At 41.6% G+C, this 15441-nt stretch overlaps 1 pseudogene; it reads right to left on the bottom strand.

The window, feature by feature from the left end:
- Positions 1 to 3692: 3692 nt before the first annotated feature.
- On the bottom strand, positions 3693 to 15073 carry LOC129052811 (formin-2-like; annotated as a pseudogene).
- Between the last annotated feature and the right edge of the window lie 368 nt (positions 15074 to 15441).

The following is a 15441-nucleotide window of genomic DNA, read 5'->3' as shown; positions in this document are numbered from 1 at the left end:
AACAAAATTATATTAATGTTGAGTATGAATATTTCATGTAGTTAGTGTGGATGGAACATACTAATAATTGGGTGATTATTCTTGCCTTGTTTAGAATAGATTAAATTTGGGAAATTTTGTTATACTTGTACTTAAAAAGGTGGTGATCATAGCTCAGGTGCATATTTTGCAAATATGACAGGCATGGTATTATATTAACGGGTTTTATGATCAAAATATAAATTGAAAAAACTCAGTGACTGATGAGGAAGGTGGAAAATGTTTTTCCCCTTCCTGGCAGGATTTTGATTTATTTTAGATAGGAGAGGTAACTAGAGGATAGTATGATGATGGAAGTTGATCCATTAGAAAAGGGAAAAGCAATGAAGCATAAGAGAAGGAAACATCTTCAGAAAAATACCATGGAATAAGAAAGGAGATGGAATCTAGTGTGCAAATAGAGAAATTGGCTTAGATAGAAGTACCACAGACAGTTCAATCATAGTCAAAATGGGGAGAAAAGAATGACCAATTTAGTGGTACTGGGCCAGTGTGAAATTGTTTTCTGACTTTTTTTTATTTTTCAGTGAGATAAACAAAATCTTTAACTGAACTTGAGCAGCAGAGAGGATATAGGGAGGCTCAAAAGGGAGGAGGAAAGTTGTAAACTAATACAGGTAACCTAAATTGCCCTGCTCCAATTGTGGTGTTGACAGTTAAAAGGCAAGTTTAGGAGCTGTATTCAAATATCCATTCCCCAAAACCATACTGGATAAATCAACATGGATTTATTTGTTTAATTTGTAATAAAGATTAGCAGGAAAGCTTTTCTCATTGTTGTTACTCAAGGGCCCAAGTTAAAGAGAGATCCTTCTGAAATGTTTTAGTTATTACCAAGGCAGGGGATGAGTTGAGCTGATGTGTCTCATACTGACAAACATCATCATGGCCCATTCTCATTAACCAGAACTACTCATATAGTTATATTTGTCTTTAAAAAGTTGGGAAGAATAATTTTTACATGGGGCTCAGAAGAGAAATATCCAGATTCCAGCAATCATTTGCAATATATGCCACAAGGGCCATCTGATATTAATTTAAAGAAGATTTGAGTGGAAAATCCAGAGGAATATTACTTCAGAGTAAGAAGATTCTGTAGTTATTAACTTGCTAAAATGCCTTTATTCAGATATTTTCAAGAGTAAGAGTAGACAAGCAATGATTCCTCCAATACTAATAGATTTGATTTCAAAATAAATATTCATTTTGGAAAAGAGAAGTGATGTGACAGTCATGAATCTTGTTCCTCACAACAAAGCTATGAAGTCAGTATGTCCATGTAAATAAAAGAAGAGCTGATGAGATATGTGTAAAATAGCCATTCATTTAACAAATATTTATTGACAATTGTGTGGCAGTAGGAACAGAACTAAGATTTGAACACAGGGACATCTAACGCTACATCCAGAGCAGTTTCCCCTATAACATATAATTTTCCTTATTAGCAAAGACTAGCCGATTTTATGTTCTATGTAGACTAGGGTAAATAACATAAGGCATCAGTTTTGTTTTGCAATAAACTATTTATACTACCTTAATAAAGACCTATTCCTGCCTCTGTGCTTCCTTTCCTATAAATTGAAGGGAAAGAACTAATGATGTTTAGAAGGGCAGTGTATCTGATATATGGGCTGTGGGAATGAATAGAGCTAGACTCAAGCTGTTGCCTCAGTACATCCCAGCAAGTAATTGACTCTCTATTCCATCTGTATAAACATTCTGGGTGTTAGTCTCTCTCTCTCTCTCCACATATATATATATATATATATATATATGTTGTGTAAATTTAAATGACATAGTTTGTATAAAGGCACTTAGTATAACCTCACATTCTTTCAAATATCCATTTATTATCTATTTTGTGGCAGCACTATTCTAGGCAGTTAGAACAGAGTAGTGAATAATACATACAAAAATGCTTACTTTCATGTAACACAAAAACACAAGGAAAAACTGCAAAATCTTTCCTTTCCTTTTCTCCGGATAGTATTGCTTTTGCTTCCAAAACTCTGCTTATATTATCTTTCCTTTCCTTTCTCCAAACCCTTTCTATTCTTTTATTAGTATGGAATGATGGGCATGGTCCACATTTTTGTTAACATACAAAGATAAATTAAGACTTTATAACTTTATAATCTACCTATGGTATGGAAAAGGGCTGATCCATTTTAAGACTGCATTTTGTAACCAAGCAGCTGAGAAAATATGAGAGTGCCACAACACAATAATAAAAACTTTCATCAAAAGGTGGCTATTTTAAAACATTTAAAAACATTTACTGGACCTATATCTGTGGCATCATCTTTGCTGAAGCATTTGAACTTAAATTGTAGATATGATGACAGATCATAAATACTTTATCCTGTATCTCCTAAAATTAAGGACATCCTACTACATAACCCCAGAGTACTATCACACCCAAGAATTTTAACAATGATACAATTGTAGTCAACACAGAGTCCATATTCAAATTTCCCCAAATGCTCTTTTACAAATCTTTGTTTCTACCCCAATATCCAATTGAGGATCACTTACTGCATTTGATGATCATATCTCCTTAGCTTCCATTAATCTAAAAAATTCCCATCACTCTTTTTGTCTTTCATCATGGGGATATGTTAAAGAGTCCAGGTCAGTTGTCTTGTAGAATGGCTCACATTCTTATTTATCTAAATGTTTCCTTGTGATTATATTCATGTTAAAGATCATTTTATAAGAATCCTACAAATATAATGTGTGTACTTTTCATTATAGTGTATCAGAAAGGACATAATGCCGTTTGTCTCATTATTGTTATGCTAAGTTTGAAGACTGGATTAAGATGGTGTTTTCTAGCTCTCTTTATTATAGAGATAATTTTCTCATTGTAATTAATAAGCAACTTGAGCCTTCATACTATGAGAATATATTACTATCTTGGCCTCCTACTACACTTAATGGTTTTTTCATCTGTTGATGATTCTTGCCTAAATCAATAATTGTATTAGTGGTTGCAAAGGACATTGGTGATTTTACAATTGTATTGTTACATCTAAGTTTATTAGATAGCATGTTTCTGCAATGAAGAACTTTCGTTTTTCTTATTTTGTTTTGAGTATTACTGTGGACTTAGGAATCCATTTTTTTTTTTAATTTTGAATCACCTAGCACATGTTTATTGAATAGAATCACATAATAAACTTTTAATAATTCAGTAAATGGTCATTCGGTATTCATCTAGGCATTTTGCTTTGCTCCCTGCTCTCTGGTCAATGGCAAGATGTTTCTTTCTGGCCCTGTCATAGAGACAAGGTTTGATTTCTGGCTCCATCCACAGAGTATGCTGGTGTTTTTTTTTGTTTTGTTTTTTGTTTTTTTTTTGAGACAGATTCTTGCTCTGTCGCCCAGGCTGAAGTGCAGTGGTGCAATCTCGGCTCACTGCAACCTCCGCCTCCTGGGTTCAAGTGATTCTCCTGCCTCAGCCTCCCGAGTAGCTGGGACTACAGGTGCATGCCACCACGCCCGGCTAATTTTTTGTATTTTCAGTAGAGACGGGGTTTCACCGTGTTATCCAGGATGGTCTCGATCTCCTGACCTTGTGATCCACCCGCCTCGGCCTCCCAAAGTGTTTGGAATTACAGGCATGAGCCACCGCCCCTGGCCTGCTGGTGCTTTTAGCATTGTTTAGCTGTCGACTTTGAGATGGTATCAGAGATAGGTTTCTTTCTCTCCTTTACAGCAGTTTTAGAAAACAATTCCTCAAATTCATGACAATCTATAGATGGCTCTTCAATTTTTTTCCCAAATAAGTGAAGCACTGGAGTCTCTTTTACTATGTAGTTGAATTCTTGTCTAGTAAAGAGGCTTCATTGGTCGACAAGGCTCTATGGGCTGCTTCCTACTCCCTTTGTCCTGATTCATCCCTAATCCAAACAAGCCATTTGTCAATGGAGGAGGAAGAAATCCACACACCTGTGGTATTAGTAAAATGCTCTTCCCAACTTATGGGAGGAATGGAGGGCCTGATGGGAGAAGCAGAGTGGGTGGGGGGATTCCTCTCTCAGGTGGAGTGGGAGGGGGTGTTGGAGCAGGTGGAATCCCCATACTTGGCAAGGGAGGAGGTGGGGGAATCCCAGCACCAGGTAGAGGAGGCAGAGGAGGTATTCCCACTTCAGGTAGAGGGGGTGGAGGGGGTATTCCCGCTCCAGGTAGAGGGGGTAGAGGGGGTGGAGGATGTATTCCCACTCTGGGTAGAGGGGGCGGAGGAGGTATTCCTGCTCCAGGAAGTTGGGGTGGAGGAGGTATTCCCGCTTCAGGTAGAGGGGGCGGAAGGGGTATTCCCACTCCAGGTACAGGGGGCAGAGAGGGTATTCCAGCTCCGGAAAGAAGGGGAGGAGGTGGTATGCCCACTCTGGGGAGTGGGGGCGGGGAGGTATTCCCACTCCGGGTAGAGGGGGCAGAGGAGGTATTCCCACTCTGGGTAGAGGAGGGGGAGGGGGTGGCAGCATTTCTGTACCTAGCAGAGGAGGAGGTGGGGGAATGGCTGTACTGGGCAGAGTAAGCACTGTCATGCCAGGGAGAGGGGGAGGTGAGGGAGGCATCATGCCCAGGCCAGGCATGGAGCTGGAAGACTCTGTGCAAGGCAGAGGTGGTGGGGATGGGTTGTTACAGCTATTTTCAAAGGTGGAGAAAACAGAGTGTTCGTCGCTGGTGTGAAACTCAGTAGAGAGAGAAGTTTGGGGCAGCTGTGACCCAGGCTGTCCTTGACCATCAGACCACAGAAGGGATGGGGGTGGTGGAGGCTGTGAGGTGCTCTGTGTGGACTGATGGCTGTCGAGCTGGACTGATATTTGCTTTGGAGACATAATCAATGAAATCTCTGAACAGAATTTTGTCTGAGGTCTGCTTTCAGCCCCAGGGGGAGCATGGAGGACCCCCTAGCAGTACATCCTCAGGAGGCAGTGTCAGTACCCCGACCTAGTCTGTCCAGGAAGCCTGTATCGATTTTGCCTCTAAAAAATGGGTAGGGACAAAGAAGGGGCCCTTCAGTGGTAGTGTTCTCCAGAGGGGAACTCTCTAGGCCAGCCAAAGGGTCAGTGGGTCGGTCCAGGGGTCCTTGGTAGAAGTTGTTAGTTGAGCTCATTTGGGGTTCCATTTGTAAGACCATCTGTAGCTTGATGGCATCGATCCTGGAGGAGACAAATTTGACAAGGAGGTTAAAAATACAGGGCCCCAAGGCGAGTAATAGCAAGATTGCTGTCACGGGACCTAGAAAGGGGGGAAGCCATGTCGCCCAACTCCAGAGGTTGGTATGAGTTTGAATGGCATTGTCTGATTTCAGAAGCCTTTTCTCATAAACATCGGGCAGCGTCTCATACTATGCCCACTGGTTAGTGTAAAAACAACACTCTTTCCCTAAGAAGGTGCAGAGTCCTCCTTTCTCAGCAGTGAGGAGGTCTAGGCCTTGGTGGTTTTGGACAGTCACTGCTGCCAAAGAGTCTATTTGGAATTATAGAGTAAGGATAGATTTTGTTATTTGTTGCAACTTGAGCTTTGAGGGGCACTGATAGGGTCTGATTTCCACAAGATTAGAAGTTAGGATAATACATATTACACTGTTAACTTTTAGAAAACGTTACTTTTATTGAAAATCTTGTAAGTTTGGGATTTCAATTATTCTTTGCTATTAATAAGACCTAGTTCAGTCCATATTAACTTAAAAATGGTGTAGATGGCTCTTTCCTGATTCTGTAAGTACTTTAAGGTTTGGGTGAGTGCAAACAGCTCTCACGTTCGAGCAGACCAATTATTAGGCAATTTTCCAAACTCTGCTTCTACAAGAGTTTCCTTATCACTTACTGAATACCCATTGTGTCTTTTTCCCTTAATCTCCCGGGAGGAACCATCTATCATCCTGTCCTGAAGGGAGTTCCTCCTAGGTCTGGTTGGACCTTTGTATGGTAATTAATTAAGATTTAGATCCCCTGTTAGGCAGGCTGTGGGTTGTCAGTGGCGTCAGTGCTTTTGGGCTACCCCCTTGTTTACACTAACAATAAGGTAGTATTGGAGTGTTCTAGGTCACGGAGAAGACCTTCAATTATCAATTATAGGTTTTAAATTTACCCTGGCTTTTAAAGGAATAGGGTACACTTTTTTCTTTACTACTTCTCTCTCTCTCTCTTTCTTTGACTTTCTGTCTCTCTCTTTCTTTCTCTTTGACTTTGTCTCTTTCTCTCTGACTCCCTCTTTGTCTCTCTGTCTCTTCCTCTCTCTCTTTCCTTCTCTCTTTGACTTTCTGTCTTTCCCCTCTCTCTCTTTTCTTTGACTTTCTGCTGGTCTTTCCCTGCCTCTGCCAGCTGCTTATGCTGCTGTTCTCCCTTCTCCTTCCCCTTTGGCTTTGGCTTTGGCAGTGTAAGACTGCCACCTCCTTGGGTTTTTGCACTGCATGCAAGAACTCTATGATTTCCTTATGGTATTTAATGGGGGTTTCTCCAGAGGTTAGGAACTCCCTTTCTTTCCATATTGCAGCATGGGCATTTAGGATTAGATAAGCATACTTGCTATCTGTATACACATTTATTCTTTTTCCCTTTCCCAGTTCTAAGGCTCAGGTCAGTGCCACTAGTTCTGCTAACTGGGCGCTGGTCCCTGGGGTAAGAGGCTTACTTTCAAGTACTGTTACATCACTAACTGTGGCATAACCTGCCTTTCATATACTATTATCCACAAATGAACTTCCATCGGTATATAGGTTAAGGTCAGGGTTAGCTAAGGGGACTTCTAAGAGATCCTCTCAGGTGACATAAGTCTAGACTATAATGTGTTGGCAGTCATGCTCGATTGGTTCCCCATCCTCTGGGAGAAAAGTGGCAGGTTTGAGGGACGCACACATGTGTATTTGAAGCACTGGTCGCTCAAGGAATAGCACCTGGTATGTAAGCAGGTGGTTGCCTGATAGCCATAAACTTCCTTTGGCACCTAGTATGCCATTTACATCATGAGTAGTCCGGACAGTGAGATCCTTTCCTTGTATTATTTTGATAGCCTCTGACACTAAGATGGCCACTGCCGCAACTACCCGTAAACAATGAAGCCAGCCTTTTGCTACTATATCAGTTTCCTTACTTAGGTATGCCACTGGTTGTGGGGTTGTCCCACGAGTCTGAGTAAGGACTCCAAGAGCTATTCCTGCTCTCTCTGCTAGGTATAAAGAGAAGTTTTGTCCTGTGGGAAGGCTTAAGGCTGGAGCTTATACTAGGGCCTGCTTTAAGGTTTTGAAGGCTGTTTCTGCCTCTGTTTCCCATTCTACTAGATGAGTATTTGCCCTCTGGGTCCCCTTGATTAGAGTATAGAGGAGCCTGGCTATCTCACTGTATCTGGGGATCCATAGTTGGCAAAAGCTGTTGATTCCAAGGAACCCCTGCAACTGTTTTAATGTCTTAGGGCGAGGATAAGCCAGTATAGGCTGTATTCGTTCCTTGCTGAGGGCCCTGGTTCCTCTGGCTAAGATTAGGCCTAGATATTTGACTTGTTGTAGGCAGAGCTGGGCCTTTGATTTAGACGCCTTGTACCCTTGATTAGCTAGAAAGTTTAAGAGATCTAGAGTAGCCTGCTGGCATGAGGCTTCTGCACTGCTAGCCAAAAGTAACTCATCCACATACTGAAGGACTAGAGTGCCTGGATTTGAGAAGTGGCCTAGATCTTGGGCCAGTGCCTGACCAAACAGATGAGGGCTATCCCTGAACCCTTGGGGCAAGATTGTCCATTAAGTTGGGACATGTGGTTTGTGGGATTCTTGAAGGCAAAGAGAGACTGGGAGTCAGAGTGCAGGGGAATACAGAAGAAGGCATCCTTGAGGTCCAGAACAGTGAACCATTCTGCTTCTTCTAGTATTTGAGAGAGCAGGGTATAGGGGTTGGGTACAACTGGATATAAAGGAATTACTACCTCATTGATGAGTCTAAGATCTTGCACTAGTCTCCACTGACCATTCGGTTTTTGTACTCCTAGAATTGGGATGTTGCAGGGACTGCTGCATTTTCTTACTAAGCCTTGAGCTTTTAAATGTCTAAAAATATCCTGTAATCCTTTATGAGCTTCAGGCCTTAAAGGATATTGCCTTTGATAAGGAAAAGTGGTGGGGTCTTTTAGCTTGATTTGGACTGGGCAGGCATTTTTTGCCCTTCCAAATTGTCCTTCCAATGCCCAGACTTCAGGGTTGATTCCCTCCTCAAGTAGGGAAAAACAAATGGGTAACTTGTTCCCCATATTCGTATAGATAATAGCTCCAGCTTTGGCTAATATGTCCCTCCCTAATAAGGGTGTGGGACTTTCAGGCATAACAAGGAAGGTATTTGAAAAGTGCAAAGTTTCCCAATTACAACTAAGGAGGTGGGAGAAATACCTGGTTACAGGCTGTCCCAGGATTCCTCAGATGGTAACAGACCTTGAGGATAGCTGTCCGGGACAGGAGATTAACACTGAGAAAGCTGTGCCAGTGTCCAGGAGGAAGTGAATTTCCTGGCCCTCAGTGGTTAAACATACCTGGGGCTCAGTGAGGGTGATGCCATGAGCTGGCACTTGCCCCAGGCACCCTCAGTCCTGTTGTTGGATCATCTGGTTGGGGGCTTCTGCCCAGAGAACCTTTGTCCTCTGGGGCAGTGTGCCTTCCAGTGATTGCCTCAGCATAGTGGACATGGGTGAGGGGGCAGCTTGTTTCTCATTGGACGATCTTTTTTAAAGTGTCCTTGCAAACCACACAGATAACAAGCCCTACCGGGTGATTGGCCTGCTCCATTTTCTGTCCTCTCTGAACCACCAAGGTTTTGTTTGTCTGAGGGCCATGACTAAGGCTGCAGCCTTTCTCTGATCTCACTTTTCCTTTTTGGCCTATTCCTCTTGGTCCCTATTATAGAACACAGAGGTTGCCAGGTTTAATAATGCCTCCAGATTTTGTTCAGGGCCCAGGGCTCACTTTTGGAGCTTTCTCCTGATATCTGTGGCTGATTGGGTAATAAACTTATCTTTTAGGATCAATTGACCCTTGAGAGAGTCAAGCAACAGGGGAGTATATTTTGTTAAGGCCTCCTGTAGCCACTCGAGGAAAGCAGAAGGATTTTCTTCCTTTCCCTGAGTTATGGTGGACATTAGTGAATAATTCACGGGCTTTTTCCTTAATTCTCCTTAGCCCTTCTAGAACACAGTTCAACAGATGTTTACGACTCCAGTTCCCATGATCTGAGTCGAGGTGCCAGTGGGGATCGATACTGGGAACAGCTTGCTGACCAGTAGGGAATTTGTCCCTTTCTTCAGCTGTCATTCTGTCATTTACTTGACTAAGATACCAGGCATCTCCAAACTCTTGGGCTGCAGCTAAAGCTGCATTCTTTTCATTAAAGGCCAGGGTTTGATCTAACAATAGCATGACATCTCTCCAAGTGAGGTTGAAGGTTTGCCGTAGACCCTGTAGGACATCTATATACCTATCAGGATCATCTGAAAACTTTCCCAAGTCTACCTTGATCTGCTTTAAATCAGAGAGGGAGAATGGGACATGTACTCGGGTTGGGCCAAATTCCCCTCCCCCTACAACTTGAAGGGGACATAACCGATAGCCAGGGGGTTCTTGTGGTCCTTTGGAGATTTCTTTGCTTGTTTCCTTCTGGGCAGGGGAGATTAGAGGAGGCTTATTATTAATAGGAAGGGGAGCTGTAGGAAGGCTAGGATATGGAGGTAAGCTGAGAGGTCCTCCTGTGGGATGTAAATTGCAAGCTTTGCATAGTTGTGGATTCTCCTTCAATGAAAAGAAAGCTTGGACATAAGGTATTTCACTCCATTTGCCTTCCCTCTTACAGAAAAGGTCAAGCTGCAAGATAGTATTGTAATTTATACTTCCCTCAAGTGGCCATTTTTCCCCATCAGAGAGAGAATATGGGGGACAGGCCATAGTGCAGAAAAAAATAAGCTGCTGCTTCTTCAGGGTTTGTGGGTCAAATTTGTCCCAATGGCTTAGGATGTATCTCAAGGGTGAGCCTGTTGCTGCCTGAGTGTTTCCCATGTGAAAGAAAAAACCACCTGTGGTTTTGGTTTGTCCCCCCACCCCTCGCCCAAGAACCCGCAACAGTCCCTGGACCCTTCTGATCAGAATAGTTGCACTCACTGATGCAGCAGCAGATCCCCCTCTTGCCCAGGAACCCGCAACGGTTCCTGGACCCTGCTGATCAGAATAGTTGTGCTCACCAAAGCAGCAGCAGAAACACTAGTTTTCCTCTTAGACCACAAAGAGGACTGAGGAAGGTCGAATTTAGTGGCCCTTACCGACGCATTCTCAAAAACCTGCACCCTCACCTTTCCACTTAGACCACAAAGAGGACCGAGAAAAATTGTATTTAGTGGCCCTTAATGACACATTCTCAAAAACCTGTTAGAGTCCTAAGCCTTTTTTTCCTGTTAGTATTGTGACCTTACCCTTGTCCTCTAAAGGTGATATGCTCCAAAAATTGAGTGGAGGGCCATACTCTGAGGGAGGGAAGGGATTTCTAGGGTTGGAAGAGTGATGCCTTTTGTCCTCACTTCTCATCATATGGATAGGAAGGATATCATTTCTCAGGCTCCCCATACCCTAGCTTCGGGAATAGCCTTTGTTAGGCCTGCTTGTCTGAGGGGGAATCCTAAAATTCCAGATAGTCTTACCTCCAATGGGGCTTTGGGCAACAATTACGTCTGTCTGATTGGTGAGCCCAGGTGCCTAAAGAAGGGAACAGAGTCCTGAAGTTTATACTAGAAATCATTCTTATAGGAGAAACTAGAAAAGCACCAGAGACAGGGAGTGGTTTTTAGAAGCAGGACTGGCCTTGGAGAAGAGAGGTGAGAGGAAGTTTGTCTGATAGGCATTAGGACCCAGGAGGCAAGGGTCAGGATAGATAGGATAGATGGGCGAGTCTCGCTTGGGCGACATGACTTTGAGAGTTCCGCTCATGGCTGCAGGGTCAACCAACTTTTTGTTGGGACCCTGGAGCTGAATGGCTTTCTTCTCTGTCAATCCTCGGCTCAGCTCAGAAGTACAGGAAAAGTAGAAGCTGGTTCCAGGCAAACCAACACTCCCAACTCTGAAGAGTTGGGGGTTGTTAGAGAGCCCTTTCTAGAAAGCCTGACACCCGTGTCTTCAGGCTGGCGGCCATGCTAGTCACTTTTAACTGGCCGACAGGTGCCTGGTGTTTAGCCCCCGAATTCTACGGAAAAATAGGACAGAATGGTAAGCGAAAGGGGTCCAGTGGTAATCACTGCTTGGTTATAGTCCCTTCCTGGTCACCAAGATGTGTCCAGATTTAGTTCCTTCCAGCGGGTTCTTGGTCTCGCTAACTTCAATAATGGAGCCGCGGACTTTCGTGGTGAGTGTTACAGCTCTTAAAGGTGGCACAGACCCAAAGAGTGAGCAACAGCAAGATTTATTGTGAAGAGCGAAAGAACAAAGCTTCCACAGTGTGGAAGGGTACCCGAGCAGGTTGCCACTGCTGGCTGGGTTGGCCAGCTTTTATTCCATTATTTGTCCCTGCCCATGTCCTGCTGATCAGTCCATTTTACAGAGTGCTGATTGGTACATTTTACAGAGCACTGATTGGTCCATTTTACAGTGTGCTGATTGGTCCACTTTACAAACTTCTAGCTAGCCACAGAGCGCTGATTGGTGCGTTTTCACAGAGCACTGATTGGCGCATTTTACAAATCTCTAGCTAGCCACAGAGCACTGATTGGTGTGTTTTACAATCCTAGCTACAGAGTGCTGATTGGTGCATTTTACAATCTTCTTGTAAGACAGAAAAGTTCTCTGAGTCCCCACCCAACCCAGAAGTCCAGCTGGCTTCACCTCTCAGGCTGATGTCTTGTTTCATCAATAATTATTTTACTTCTGTGTACAGAAGAGACTAGCCAGTTTCCATCCACATTATTTGTTGACTATGTCTGATGGATGGCTGACCTCAAATTTTCATTTGTAGTTCATCGTATCTACAAGCATCCATGATCTTTGTATCTTGAAATAAGCTTCTGTACAAAGTTTTGTTCAAAACATCAAACAAAGCTGCACTCGTCTGGACATTCTGATTACATGGTTCCCTGAAGCAATCACTAAAGGAAAGGAGAAGACCCATGGCAGTGATCCCTGAGCAAAACTTCTCTGCTTCTTCTGGAGGCCCCTTCTCCTGCTGCTGAATAACTTCTCCAACAGTGTTTGCCCTCAAACTCATGGGCTCAAGCCATCCTCCTGCCTCAGCCTCCCAAGTAGCTAGAGCTTCTGGCACACACCACCTCACTTAGCTCCCTTGTGGATTTAATTGGTAAATCCAATTTTTGATTTAAATTTGGATCCAAAAGGTAAACCCTTTGAATGTAATTGCAGATGGTTCTTGAAGGAAGCAGTTAGTAACCCAACATGCCACCATTTTGACCCAGAAATGTCCGTGACTGACATTCACAGTCCCAATCATGGCGATGGGGAGGGGACAGAGAATGAAGAGACAAAGAGGCAGGCAAAGGCACCAACCCACATGAAGTGAAGATTGCTGGCCAGCCAAAAAAAAAGAGTCACTCAGAAAAGGGATAAAAATTCACATTTCTCTCAGATGCTCCTCAGAAATATAACTCTAGCATAGATCTGAACTTAAGGACCTTTTTTTAAAAATTATTTATTTACCTTAAAAAAAAAGGCAAGAGAGGCATAATAAGAAAACACTGGCTGAGGATCCTCAGGAATTCTTTTTTATATTCAATATAATATAAACCATTACCATTATTATTCTTTCTGATGTTCAAATTGTCCCAGTTTGACCAGTGGGAGCTCTGTCAAGGCAACACTTGTCCCCCTTTGGTGTGTCCTAATATGAGTATTTTAAATGTTAATGTAAAACATTATTTATTGAAACATTATAACAGATTTTATTATTCCAGCAGAAAAAAGTCTGTTCCTTTGCCGATAAAAACTTAGAAATAATAAATGTAATCATATTTCTCCATTTAATGCAACAAAATGAGTAGTGTAAAAAAATGATTTAGTCACTTCATGCATGATGAACTATTAACAACAAACCAAACATCAAACACCTGTGTCTCAGCTGTTCTCAGCTGCATTTGTGTCATTGGTGGTCATTCTGAAAAAAACTGCAACTTTCTAATGAGAGTTAATTATAAAGAGGAAAAATTTCACGGAGCTCTCAGGAAGGTTACTAATGTTCTTGAATGGTGTGTGATGGGTAATGATGATTTATCACTCTACATAGTTGCTGATAAAGTAAAACTCAGTAAAGTCTTAACAATTTGTTATCCTTGATGTAAAGTATATTATTATTATTTTTTAATTGGCCATATCATTCATAGCTGAGAAACAGGACACAGCATCTATCAGGCAGAAAGCTTATCTAAAATTGCTACTGCATGCAGTAGTATATTTAATCTTTGATTTTCTGTGACTACCAAAATTAGCTATTTCACCATTTCTGTGTTGAGAGTAAATGCTAGTCTTTTTGAGTGTTTGTTTCCTGTTATTTTGTATAATTATTTAAAATTAATGTTTACCCCTTGGTCTTAGCTACATGAAATTATTTTGTCATCTGAGTATGACTTTCACAAGGAAACACATGATTTTCTTAGTTCCAGCTCCATATGTAGCACTAATAGATATTCAATAAATATTTGTATAAGGAAACAGTTGAAGAATTTAAGAAAGGGAAGAAGATGGAACAGTGTGTGATAGTGTCTAATAAAGATGTACCTTATGTTCTTGGCTGACCTTTACTGGTAGCCAAGCCTCAATCCTTCATTCCTTTGTTGCAAAACCTTACCCTAGGTAAGCTAAAATAGGTAATCCAACAGATATGGTGGGAGATGTAGAAAAGCCATACAAGACTTTCATTCAAGGTAAAAGGGAAGGAGTCAAGGTAAAGGCTAAGTGAGAAATAACTCATTATTGTGAGCATCTAACTTAAAGAGTACCATAGTCATACATATTAAGTATACTAATTCAAAATTAGGGGTTTGCTGTGGTGAAACAGCATTTACAAAATACTGAAGTTCTGAAGCCAGAGATATTTTTCATGAACACTACTGTCCTGATTTGGTTTTCTTCCTTTGGCTGAAGATGTATCCCTGCTGAGTCTGAATTTGGTGTAGAAATCCAGAAAGCCTAGAGTTTATAGTCATTCTCTTGGACATAATCACTTGGATTATCAGAGTAAGTTCTTCCAAAACAATGAGGAAACTCTTTATATAAAAATATTAAAAAGCACTTTGACAGAATTAGGCCTTTTCTCAACCTCAGTAAGGCCCTAATTATCCAGACATTATCCCAGATGCTCCTGTAGGGAAGGAGAAAAGAAAGCTTATGCTACTGTTGCTGCTGTCAATCTAGGTTGCTGACTTGTTCTTGTTAAAAAAAAAATTAGGAGCTCACATCATGTTTCTTCCTTACCTGTAATCCTATGAGTGGTTTCTTGATAAGGATCCAATTTAATTTAGGGGCAATATCCACTCATAGCTATTGTATCTTATTGACTGAAATTATTTCATAGCACTCATCATTACCTGAATGACTAATTATAAACAATGTACGTTCATTTGATAATTTAATGATTGGTCTCATCTTCCATTAGAATACAGGTTCCATGAAGGCAAGAACTTTGTCTTGTATACAATTGTGTCACCAACCCCAAGAAATTTAGCCTGGTGTGAAGTAGATGGTTATTGTTGAATGAAACACTGCTGTTTACCTGATTTATGGGCTAAAAAGCATATGGACTCTGTCCTGTTCTTTACTCCATCCATTTACCTGAAGCAGAGTACAATGTTCTCCTCGCCGAAAAAGGCAACAAAGATTTATTTGGGGCATCCTTATGGGGATGAACGATGAATTGGGGATAAAGTGAGATATTTGCCATGGTAACTGAATTCTCTGTCTTTATTCTGAGCATCTTACCTCTTGGTCTGCATTCTTAACCTCAAACTTCAATTTTTTAAATGAACTGAAATATACCAGTTTTGGCTTCTCTTCTCTATTATTCTTCATTGTTATTTTGCTCTTCTGTGTATATGTGGGAGAGGAAAGAGCATTGGATTTCCACTTTGCAGCACTTAACATTTGCTTGGATCAAGAGATGGCTTACTCCATGTGAAACGCAAGTCATTTTTATAGGCCAATTGAAGAAACATTTTTTCTCCTGAGTATCCTGCTGAAAGGTTTGTATAGAATTCAGTTTATTTCCATTATTACAGCCCTCAACCTATTCATAATTGGGTATCTTCTATAGTCCTGTTATTTCTAACTAGCAGGTAATTCATCCTAGCAATTTAGTCAGCAATAGTAGATATGGCTCTAAGATGTGAACCAGAGAGAGATAATTCAAATTGTAAAAGAGAGAAAACCCCCTTTAGAAA

Source organism: Pongo abelii, chromosome X (genome assembly GCF_028885655.2).
Source record: "Pongo abelii isolate AG06213 chromosome X, NHGRI_mPonAbe1-v2.0_pri, whole genome shotgun sequence".
In the NCBI taxonomy this organism is placed as follows: domain Eukaryota; kingdom Metazoa; phylum Chordata; class Mammalia; order Primates; family Hominidae; genus Pongo; species Pongo abelii.
Note: the sequence above shows the minus strand (reverse complement) of the source record. Positions and strands in the feature narration are given on the sequence as shown.